The 12,725-nt window shown below is 38.9% G+C and overlaps 1 non-coding gene across 1 annotated transcript; it reads left to right on the top strand.

Annotated features, from left to right (window-relative positions):
• The first annotated feature begins 12,227 nt into the window (after positions 1 to 12,227).
• LOC130987289 (small nucleolar RNA R71) lies at positions 12,228 to 12,334 on the top strand. Its single transcript, XR_009089678.1, has one exon. It is a non-coding gene; the product is annotated as a small nucleolar RNA R71 (small nucleolar RNA).
• Positions 12,335 to 12,725: the final 391 nt, after the last annotated feature.

Here is a 12,725-nt window from a genome sequence, read left to right as displayed (position 1 = left end):
GCCCGAAGTGTCAGAAACTCCATCTGGGAGAATGCCTGAGAGGAATGAACGTCTGCTTTACCTGCGGAGAAACTGGGCACTATGCTCCGGCATGTCCAAGGAAGAGAGGAGGAGCACCGCAACAGCCACAGAACCAGGGTCGTGGAGGACATCGGGGGCCGCCCCAAAATGCTAGGGCATATGCCCTTAACCAAAATCAAGCAGCGGGAAACCAAGGAAACTTGGCAGGTATGATTAATGTCTTTGACGTACCGATAATAGCTTTGTTTGATACTGGAGCGTCCCACTCTTTCATTTCACATGTTGCTTTTAAGAGATTAGAACTGACTCCACAATTGGCTGAGACAACTTTAGAGGTTAGCACCCCTGGTGGTGGAAGATTGGCTGCTAAGGACGTTATCTCGAATTTAGAGCTGAACATAGGTGCTGAAACGTTTAAGGCAAAATTGTATGTCATCGCTATAATAGATTTTGACATGATCCTAGGGATGGACTGGCTTACTCAAGTCGGTGCCACGATACTGTGTAACGAGAGAAAGATCTCTTTCCAATCCGCTGGAAAGGAGAAAGCAAGTTTTCATGGCATAAGAATGGGAGAAAGAGTACCAGTTATTTCAGCAATGAAGGCCACGAAGATGATGAGGAAGGGAAAATGTCAGGCTTTCCTAGTCAGTTTGACAGGAGAACATGAAGTAGAGAAAACGATCGAAGAAGTTCGTGTGGTTCGAGAGTTCAAAGATGTCTTTCCTGAAGAATTGCCCGGTTTGCCACCAGACCGACAATTAGAATTCACGATAGATCTGGAACCTGGAGCAGCACCAGTGTCCAAGGCACCATACAGAATGGCCCCGCCAGAATTACAAGAATTGAAAGTGCAACTACAAGAATTGTTGGACCTAGGTTTCATACGACCTAGCGTATCACCGTGGGGAGCACCAGTCCTATTCATCAAGAAGAAAGATGGTTCACTAAGGATGTGTATCGATTATAGGGAATTGAACAAGCTCACGATAAAGAATAGATATCCTCTTCCGAGGATAGACGACCTGTTCGATCAGTTGAGAGGAGCCGGTGTGTTTTCCAAAATTGACCTAAGATCTGGTTACCACCAACTAAGAATGAAAAGAGAAGACATCCCAAAGACATCATTTCGAACGCGTTATGGACATTACGAGTTCACCGTGAGGCCTTTTGGTTTAACGAATGCCCCAGCAGTCTTCATGGACCTGATGAATAGAGTTTTCCATCAGTATCTCGATAGTTTTGTCTTAGTGTTCATTGACGACATCCTCATATACTCTAAGACTGAAGAGCAACACGAGGAACACTTGCGCATCGTACTCGAAACCCTGCGTAATGAGAGACTGTTTGCCAAATTCAGCAAGTGCGAGTTTTGGTTGAAGGAAGTGATGTTTCTCGGTCACATAGTGTCGACTGAAGGAATCAAAGTAGACCCCGCCAAGGTCGAAGCGGTCAAGGAATGGAAGGCACCATCAAATGTCAATGAGATTAGAAGTTTCCTCGGTTTAGCAGGTTACTACAGAAGATTCATCGAAGGATTCTCAAAATTGGCTAGGCCAATGACTCAGCTTTTGAGAAAAGGGACTAAGTATGTTTAGTCTGAAGCTTGTGAACAAAGTTTTAAGGAGCTCAAGACAAGGCTAACTACTGCACCAGTGTTAGCAATACCAAAAGAGAATGAAAAATTCATGGTGTACACTGATGCCTCGAAACTAGGATTGGGTTGCGTGTTGATGCAAAATCAGAAAGTGATAGCATACGCGTCTCATCAATTGAAGCCCCATGAGCTTAACTACCCAACTCATGATTTAGAACTAGCAGCCGTCGTGCACGCGCTGAAGATTTGGAGACACTACCTCTATGGAGTTAGGTGTGAGATCTTTACAGATCATAAGAGTTTGAAGTACTTCTTCGAGCAAAAGGATTTGAACATGAGACAACGAAGATGGCTCGAATTAGTAAAGGATTACGATTGCACCATCAGTTACCATCCAGGAAAAGCGAATGTAGTAGCTAACGCCTGAGTCGAAAGACGAAGGCTAAGCTAGGGTATTTCATCACCCAGCAGAAGGAACTGATTCGTGACTTCGCCTTCCTCAGTTTAGAGATTGTTCATCCTCCGAACACAGTATCGGGTTGTGTAGTTGCCTTGATAGCTAAACCTGATTTGAGAAAAAGAATTGTGCAAGCACAAAGAGAAGATTGGTTCTTGGAAAAGATGCGTCTCGCTGCAAGAACGAATGAAACGAAAGGATTCTCTGAAGCACATGATAACGCACTTATGGTTGGTGAAAGATTGTGTGTGCCACATAAGGAAGAGTTAAATAACGAGATTATGAGCAAGGCTCATGATACTCCTTACACTGCACATCCAGGCAGCACAAAGATGTACCAGGATTTAAAGAAAATTTTCTGGTGGAAAGGAATGAAAAGAGATGTAGCCTTGTTTGTGGAGCGATGTCTCGCTTGTCAACAAGTGAAGGCCGTGCATCAGAGGCCGTATGGAATGCTGCAACCACTACCAATCCCCGAGTGGAAGTGGGAGCACGTCAACATGGACTTCGTAGTGAGCCTACCGAAGTCGGCACGTGGAAACACTGCAATTTGGGTCATAGTGGACCGATTATCAAAGACAGCGCACTTTCTGCCAATTCAAATGACTTTTGGATTGGAGAAACTTGCAAAGTTATATGTCAAGGAGATAGTACGCCTTCACAGTGTACCTGTATCTATCACGTCAGATCGTGACACCAGATTCACATCGCATTTCTGGAAAGGTTTACAAGAAGCAATGGGCACTCAGCTGAACTTCAGCACAGCGTACCACCCTCAGACTGACGGGCAGTCAGAAAGAACGATTCAGATTCTAGAAGATATGTTGCGAACGATTGTTGCAGACAAAGGTGGAAGTTGGGAGGATTTGTTACCTCTCGTGGAATTCGCTTATAACAACAGTTATCAAGCAACAATTGGAATGGCTCCATATGAGGCTTTGTATGGCCAAAAATGTCGACCACCACTTTACTGGGATGAAGTGGGTGAAAGAAAGCTGTTAGGTCCTGAACTGGTCCAACAGATGGTTGAGAAAGTCGACCACATCAAGCAAAGAATCAAAGAAGCTCAAGATAGACAAAAGTCTTACGTTGATAAACGCCGATCAGAGTTAGAATTCAATGTTGGGGATCGAGTTTTCCTCAAAGTTTCTCCCTCAAAGGGAGTTATACGTTTCGGAAAGAGGGGCAAGTTACGACCCTGTTTATATAGGACCTTTTGAGATACTAGATAAGATAGGCCCCGTAGCCTATAGGTTGGCTTTGCCGCCCAGTATTGGAGACGTGCACAATGTGTTTCATGTCTCTCAGTTAAGAAAGTATGTGTTTGATCCAAAACATGTGATTAAGCACGATGAAGTGGTCCTAGCCCAGGACTTAAGTTATGAAGAGAAACCAGTCCAGATACTTGATCGCAAGGTTCAAGTTTTACGGAACAAGAACATTGTTCTTGTCAAAGTGAAATGGAACCATCACGGGATGGAAGAGGCCACATGGGAACTTGAAGATTCAATGAAAGTCAAGTATCCCGAGCTAGATTACCAAGGTATGTAATTTCGGGGACGAAATTTTCTTTAAGGAGGGAGGGATGTAATACCCCGTTTCCTCGAGCTAAGTTTAGAATAATTTTGAACTTAGACTTAAGATGATTCACGCTGGATTGAGAAAAAGAATTTATTTAATTCCAACAAAAATGATTTACGAAAGCATTTGTAAATTTTCAAGTTATTTAAATTTTTTTTGTGCATTGCATATTAATTTAAATATGAGTATGATTCCTCTGACGAGTGTGATTCCTCTGACGAGTGTGATTCTTCTGACGAGTATGATTCCTCTGATGAGTATGATTCCTCTGACGAGTGTGATTCCTCTGGCGAGTATGATTCCTCTGACGAGTGTGATTCCTCTGACGAGTATGATTACTCTGACGAGTGTGATTTCTCTGATGAGTGTGATTCCTCTGACGAGTGTGATTCCTCTGACGAGTGTGCGAGTATGATTCCTCTGACGAGATCTGGCGAAAGCTATCTCGCTGCTCCCCGTGATTCCCCTGGTAAAGTCATTCCTCTGTTCCGCATATATTACTCCTCATCAATGTCCAAGCCCATTAAGCCCAAATCAATTCACTAATCCTTGAGCCCAAATCAACCCACTAAACATCAAGATATTTTGTTAATCTTGATTAAGCAAGTAAGATATTTTGTTAATCTTGATTAAGCAAGTGTGGAGAGGGTGACTCCACGTTTCATTTACTATTTTCATTATCCCTTCTTAAGGAAGACAACCTATTTCCTCTAAATTTACTTCACCCTTCTCGGCACATTCATTATCCCTTCTTTAAGAAGTTAAACCATCAACTCCTCATTCAAGCAACAACAAGAACGAATCTCAACCGAAATCTCTTAAGGTTTCCTCTTAAACCCCTTATCACGTTTGCTTCGATTGCATAATCCAAGCATTTTATATGTGCTATTCTACTGAATCAACATACCATACGAGCTTTTGCAAATTGAGAAAGATGCAAACTTTATATATATATATATGCATATATCTTTGTATATCTACAATACATATGTGTGTAAAAGCAATTAGAAAATGTCTTTTCTTTTGAATTGAAATGAAAGGGGTGAAGAAGCTTATGGTTTTGTGAGTGTGTGCTTGCTTGTTGTGAGAGTAGAAATCAGGGGAGGGCAGGCGGCGGCCGGCGGTGGCTCCGCGCCACTGTTGACCGGAGTGCGCAGAGAGAGAGAGGGTGAGAAGGGCGGCGGTGGTTAGCTCCTGCTGCTGCGGCCGCCGGATCCGTGAACAGGGGAAGGTTGAGAGAGCCGAGGGAGCTGGAGGCCGCGGCGGCAGTCCACTTCTTCTGCTGTTGTCGGCCGATTCGAGCGAAGAGAGAGAGGGAGTTCACGCGCCGGCCATGGTGGTGGATGTCGCCTGGTTTTTGAGGGGGGCGGCGGTGGCATTTCAGTTTGTGTGGATGTGAGAGCTGTTGTGAGAAAGGGAGAAGGGGGAAGGGGTGCTGGGCGGCGTGTGTTTGTGGGTGCTGAGTGTTAAGAGAGTATTTTAAAGAAGAAGAAAGAATTAGGTTTGGGCCCAATTTTGGGCCGATTTAAACTTGTCTGCGCCTCTTTTCTTTTAAATTATTTGGGCCGATTTTATTTCATATGGGCTGTGTTTTATTTTCATAAAATGAACATTTTAAGTAAATCGAGTAAGGATATTGTTGGAGTCCTTTACTCAAGAATTTTAGTTTCAAAATGTTTATTTATTAAACTTTGAAAACTCGGTTAAGTGAATCATAGAATGTTAAACACTTTACTACGGCTTAAGTTTAGATTCAGGAGACCTATTAAGATTATAGATTTCTTGTAGGCTTTGTGGATCGTGAGAACTAGCGCTGCTATTCCGATTCAGAGATAAGGTTAAACGACAGGCTTTGCGTAAACAGGTGGGCTTATTTTTCCAAATGTATGATTTAGCTATTGAGCTTAAATGTTCGTGAAATATAAACTGTTTATCCAATAAAATGTTTATGTGCACTCTGCTCTGTTTAAGGCTCGCCACAACGAATCAATTGAGGTTCTCTTATAGCCTAACACGTTATTTGAGAATTGTGTACACCGTTAGCTGACTCGGTGGGTTGATCTCCATCGGGCACTAACTAAGAGGCGTTATAAGGGTGCTTGCTGGATGTGTTCCGAAGCAAGTAACGTAATGGCCTGTCTGGGTAGCGTCCCGAGGTCAAAAGTAAACTTGTCTGGGTTACGCCCTCAGTTCAAGTAAATGGCAGAAATGGATCCGTCGGTGGCTAAAAGGTCCGGGATCATAGCGAGTAACAGAAATGAGTGTGACATCTGCGCAAAACTAAGTATATATATATATATATATATGTATAAATGAAATGTTTTAACATGCTTAGAAGTTCTTTCACTTTAAAACCTTCTAAGTCATGTCAAGTATGATTGGATAAACTGTTCTTCAGGTTATGAAATGTTTTAAAGTTGCAGCCCACTGAGTACATTAGTACTTAGCCCAAAAATACTTTCAAATGTTTTTCAGGTTAACGGCAGGTGATGACGGGGCAGAGCTGAGGCTAGGGTTCAACTCCGTGTGTTGACTTCCTCTGTAGTACTAGCCTTTATTTGTCTTTCGTTTCCTTGACTTAAGACATTATGTTATGACTCTAAATAATATCTTTTGATAAGCTTAGACTCTTGACTCTTAAGTATTTTGATTAATGAATGTTGGTTATCCGAGGCATGAAACTAAACTTGTGATCCTGAAGTTGTAATGTTTGTCGATGGATTAGTATCGTTTGGATATCTGTCTTTCTTCATCCAAAGGGGTGAAGCCCGATTTATCATCCCATTATTCGTATTTTACAAGGTTTTTTCCTTGTTCATTTCAATGATTTAGTTGCACCTCAGTTATACTTATTCCTTCAGAAATTGGGGTGTGACATATTTCGTGGGAAAAAATAAAATGAGCTAAATTTTGTGTATCTTTTGACAATTCTCAAATGAGAAAAAAATAAAATGAGACAAAATTCGTGTATTTTTTAATAATTTTTAAAATTCGTAAAAAAAATCAAAATAAACTCAAAGTTCGTATATTTAGGTGTCAATAATCCAATTTTACCTATACAATAAAATCTCTTTAAGTTAATATTCGATAAATCTCCCTAAAATGGAGTAGTCCTTTTCTACAGTTTCAACTTGAGCGCATTGTGTAAATTAATAAAATAATAATTTTATATGATATCGTCAACATTAAAAATTAATAATCTTCAAAAATAATAAAAATAACTATGATAAGGTAGTAAAATATGAATTTAGGCTACGTTTACTTTTATGGATAATTTATCCATGAAAAATGATGGATAACAATAATTTATGCCTTAAAATGTCTCCTTTCTTTTCTAACATTTGACACAAAAAAAAAACAATAGATGAATAATATTATCCATCCTTGAAGTGAAATAAGGAAGGAAAAATAGTGAACATCTTTTTTGTGTGTCAAATATTGAAAAAGAAATGAGACATTTTAAAGCATAAATTTTTGTTTTCGTTCCTTTTTCATTAATAAATTTATCCATCAAAGTAAACGCAGCCTTATTGTTATTTGTTTTCTACTAAATTTAAATCAAAATTAATTTCATCTATAACTTTTTGCACTAAAAAACTTAGCGTGACATTCTCGATCTACAACAAAATTTCTATAAAAGATCTCTGACTCTATTGTTGCCTTTATTGTATCACTTTGAATTTCACATCCACAATTGGATTTTCAGTTATGACACATCTAGCAACGGTACAATTATTTAATCTTCACTCATATTTAACACAAATTAACATTATTGTGTCAAGTGTATTTAATGAATGACATAATTGACATAAATTTACCCTTTTTGTACCAACTGTACCATCATAATCCGCGCCCCAACCTGAACCCAAAACTCAACCCGTCCGCAAACTCGAACTCGATCCGTCCTAATTAAAGGCAAAATAGTTCTAAAACGTAAAAAATGATCAAAATTTAATTTTTTTTAGATAAGAGACCAAATATTAAATTTTATTGCTCAGTATAGCTATTTCAAAAGCTCACTCTTCTTTTAATGCATCTTTAGAAATGCTTCATTTTTTACTAGGATAATCTAATAGGTGACATTCATTTCACGTGGTAACTAAGATTATAATTTCTTTTAGGGACCTCTAAACATGCTTCATTTTTTACTAGGATAATCTAGTTGACATTCGTTTCACATGCTAGACCAAGCTGAAATTTTGATATTGTTGAACATTTTCCTATTTAATTAAATTCAAACTCATGGAACTCTATTGAATTTTAGTTTGAGAATTCTTTTCTATTAAAAATATGATGAATTCATATGTAATTAAAGCTTAATTCAATGTTCCCTAAAAAACTAAATTCGTTGAATATAAAATATATATTTTAATTAATAAATTATTACTTTGTTGATTAACTATTATACTTTTAATATAATATAACTTTAAGATCCTCGTATTAATTTATAGAGGTTCTACTCTAAATAATACTATCTGCTTTGAAGAAAAATTATAGAACAAATATATATATATATATATATATATATATATATATATATATATAGGGAGAGGTTCAAGAAAGAACCACTAAATAAAAGAAGAACAGATAATCATTTTCAGTAATTTGATCATCAAGATCTACGGTGGATGCATCATCTTGTTGGATGAATGCAGATCCTGGGTTCGAATTCTGAAAGGAGCAATTTTTTTTATTTTTTTTAGTGCATTAATTTTAACAGCGAATGCAGTAATTTTTACAGTTGATGCATTAGATTTGATGATTCTCACGTTCTCACAAATAATGTAATTCTCTCTAGAACCACACCCTATATATATATATATATATATATATATATATATATATATAGGGGAAGGCTAAAATAAAAACGCTTCTTAAAATATAAATTAGGCGAACCTTTTTTAGCCCTTAGATCATCAAGATCTACGGTTGATTCATCACCTTGTTGGATAAATTCATGATTCTGAGTTCGAATCCCAAAGGTAGCAAAAAATTATTTTTCGCAATTCATACCTTTACACAATTTATTCATGCTGTTATACATAAAATTCATGCATTTTTGCTGGTTCGTAATTCTTAAAATAAGGGTGGTTTATTGAATAACCGCCCCCTATATATATATATATATATATATATATATATATATATATATATATATATATATATATAGTAAAGAGTGGATTTCGAAAATAGCCACTTTGGAATAGTCAATTTTACAAAATACCCATTAAGATAAAAAAAATTAAAAAAATACCTAGAATCAATATTCAGAAACAATGTGGTTTCTTTGAGTGGGTGGATCCTGAAACAAACCCTAGAAATCAAGTTGAAGAAGATGAAGAATATGAAAAATTTATCTTCTGGATTGGAGAATGCTATCGCCTACAGAAATATGTGGAGGAAGATATGAAGAGAATTAGATCTTTGGAGGACGAATTGAGACTCCTCAGATTGGAGAAGTGTAAGAGCAACATGTTTTTGAAGAACAAAATGTTGCTTTGTGCTTGTGTTGTTGCAGTGATTTTTGTTGTAATGCACTCATTTCTTAGTTAAGATAGATTGTTGGGAACTTAATGAAATATTCTAGCCCTAGTTTTGATGATACCAAAATCCTTAAGTTTTAATTGTAATAGACTAGAACTTTGTGAACTCAAGTGTTGAAGTTCCTTTTCTAGTTTAGCTAGTGTTCTGAAGACTGAAGACTGAAGACAGGAGGAATGAAGAATGAAGAACGAAGGACTAAAGACTGAAGACTGAAGACTGAAGAACTCAGCTGATGTTCGCAATTAAAGGCAGAAGTCAAATACTGATATTTGACTAGAACGAGTTTCTCAACTGAAGAATCGGTTATGACTGATTCATCTAATGCTGGCTACGTGGAATCAGCGGACTGATATTAAAGTCAAGTATCAGTTGACATTCTTCCTCGGACTGAACCTCCAATGTTAAAAGGAAGTCACGCAATCAAAGTACAGCCGCATTAAATGCAGAGATACATAGGATCGTCCTTTCTCTGCAGAGCATTCCTTTTTGGTGATTACCTTTTCAGAGGCGTCTTACCTCCTATACCTGAGTAGCCGTTTCTCACCAAACAAGGAACCTCGAAGATTGAAGCCTCAGCAAACTTTGAATTACTTTTCAACGGATGAATTCTTAAAGACCATCTCCGCCAACGTATCTATTCAAGACTTCTCCTATAAATAGAGCTCGAGGATCACTTCAATCTTCACCGATTCAAATACACAAGCTGAAACGCTGCCGAAATTACAACCCAGCCAATCAAAGCCTTCCAAAGTTTGAATCGAAGAATAGAATCACAAAGCCAAAATCAGTCCATTATTGATTACATATATTCTCTTCGAACCTTAGGCAAATATTATGTATCCAAAACCTAAGTTACTGATTACAGAGAGCACGTTCTCTGTGATCTAGTTGGTAGTTTTCGAACCTTCTTTCAACTGAGCGAAAAGAGTGTTTGAAGTTGTGTGGATTTCAGACCAGTGTTCTGACTTTAGATAAATCTTAGTGCCCAGTGCGCGCTAAGTGTGTTTGAGAAATCCAACCCAGTGTGTTGGTACTGAAACGTGTGGTTTCAGTTCAAGGTTTGTTGTGCACCCGTAAGCATAAGCCCAGAGTGTTTGTCAGTGTGATCTACTGACCGTGGATGTAGGAATTGGATTCCAAACCACGTAAAAATCCCTTTTGTCGTTTATCACTTTCAGTTTTACCTTCTTATCTGTGCACAAACGTTCTAAACTGAAATTGACTAATTGCAAAGTAAAACATAAACCTGACAACGTGTTAATCTCTAAGGCTTTTTCAAAAGACAAAGTTTTTCACTGCGTGTGTTATTAGTCTAACTGATAAATCTTTGGATAGTCAGTAAGATTCATAACACTTCTCTGTTCAATCCAAGACTGAAGCTCTACGAGTGTATCAGTTAAAGTCTTGACTTTAACTGATATCTTTACTGAAGCATTTTTCAGTATCAGTCTTCAACCTTTCATTAACTGTAAAGGTTGTATTGTGTTTGTTGTTTTTGAAACTGCCTATAGGTGTATTCCTCCCCCCCATACTAGACCTTCCGGGACCGAACAATTGGTATCAGAGCAGGTTGTTCGCAAGAACAACCTTACTAGATCATTTTTCAAAAAGAAGGTCTTAAAATCTTTTTCCTTTTAAAAAGTGCTTCTTGTGTTCTTTTTCTGCTTATCTTTCTTTTCTTGAACTATGGAAACTAACCACAGCAGAGCTTCATCACACTCGGTGTTCAGTGTTGAAAAATACGATATTTGGAGATATCGGCTGGAGAGCTATCTCGTTGCCCAACACTGCCGAATGTGGAAAGTCATCACCAGAGGGCCAATCATCATTACAGAGACAGTCAAGAGAACTCCTCTTCAAATCCCCCAGCTGCAACTTCCTATAAACTTTGAGAGGCATGACATTTATGCCTGCTCCGGTGTCACACATCACTTTCTCAAACAATGACTTTCCAATCTTCACAGGAATATTGAAGCTGCCCGAATCTTCTCTCTTTGGAGGCAACTGATACTCCTTCATTGCGAGCACCTCCTCAAATTCATTGAATGCACGCTTCTTTTCCATCACATCTTTCACAATTTGCACCTCATTTGGCTTGTTTCTCAAGATCTCCACGGAAGGAATATTCACTGCCAACTTCTTAAATGTCTCCAAAAATTTGGAGCTTTGCTCATCTAATCTTGGCCTCGGGAATGGAAGAGGGGGAGAAACATAAATACCTTCATCCTCAACTGAATTATCAACCACTCGTATGGAATGACATTGCTGATTTTGCTGAGGCTGTTGATGTTGGCTCTTCGGATTGAACTGAGTGTTGCTAGGAAATTGGCTTGGCTTGTTCTGCGCAGCTGCTTGGTTGGCCATCTGACCAACTTGAGTCTCCAACATCTACACCTGCTTAGACAACGCTGAAAATTTTTGCTCTATGTTGGAAATTTTGGTCCCCATGTTTACCGAGTTTGCCTCCATCCCGGTCACCTTCACCAACACTTGCTTCATCATATCCTCTAGTGAATCCTTCTTCGGCTCATTGATGACTCCTCCACTAGAAACAGAAAACCCAGGTGGAGGCTGCAAAGCATTGTTGGGATTTGAATAGGAAAAATTTGGATGATTCCTATTATTGGGATGATAAAACGGATTTCCGCCTTGATGCCCCTGATAGTTGGTCTATTGACTTGGTACTGCTGCTGGACATAATTAGCATCCTCAAACTGTGAAACATCAGATAAACTCGGCTGCTGAGGAATTTTTGCTAACAGTGCTTTTCTCTCCAACTCATACTGCTTTTGAAGAGCTTCATATTTCTCCTTAAAATCATCTCTCTCCTCATGCACAGCTGCAATTATTCTCATAGAATTTCTGTCATTCGGCCATTAATAACTATTGGAGGCCATCTCTTCTATCACACGATAAGCCTCCCTTGTATTTCTATGGAGAAGACATGCACCTGCAGTAGCATCCACCATACTTTTTGTTAGACCAGTCAAACCATTATAAAAGTGAATGATCTGCTGATCCTCTGTGAAACCATGTTGTGGACAGTTCCTGAGCAGCTCACGAAATCTTTCCCACGCATCATGAATGGTCTCATCTCCTAGCTGGGAAAAGTGAGAAATCTCCGCAATGATTTTCTGAGCTTTAGAAGCAGGAAAGTATTTTGCCAGGAAAGCTCTACACAAATCCTCCCATCCAGTAATAGCACCTCTGTCCAAACTCTTGAACCACTCATTCGCTCTGTCCCTGAGAGAGAATCCAAACATCTTCATTCTGATGGCATCTGGTGGCACTCCATTCTGCTTAATAGTATCGCAGATATCTAGAAACTGAGTAATGTGAGCATGCGGATTTTCAGAAGCCGTTCCACTAAACTGTTCAGCTTGCACCATGCTTATCAATCCCAGCTTCAGCTCGAACGTGGTAGCCTGCACAGTTGGTCCCCATCTGCCTCCTTGAAATTGATCAACCCGAGGCTGATACATGTGATTCAGTGGTGGCTCTGGTGGAGGAACCCGGTTGCGCCTG

Source organism: Salvia miltiorrhiza, chromosome 5 (assembly GCF_028751815.1).
Source record: "Salvia miltiorrhiza cultivar Shanhuang (shh) chromosome 5, IMPLAD_Smil_shh, whole genome shotgun sequence".
Lineage (NCBI taxonomy): Eukaryota > Viridiplantae > Streptophyta > Magnoliopsida > Lamiales > Lamiaceae > Salvia > Salvia miltiorrhiza.
Note: the sequence above shows the minus strand (reverse complement) of the source record. Positions and strands in the feature narration are given on the sequence as shown.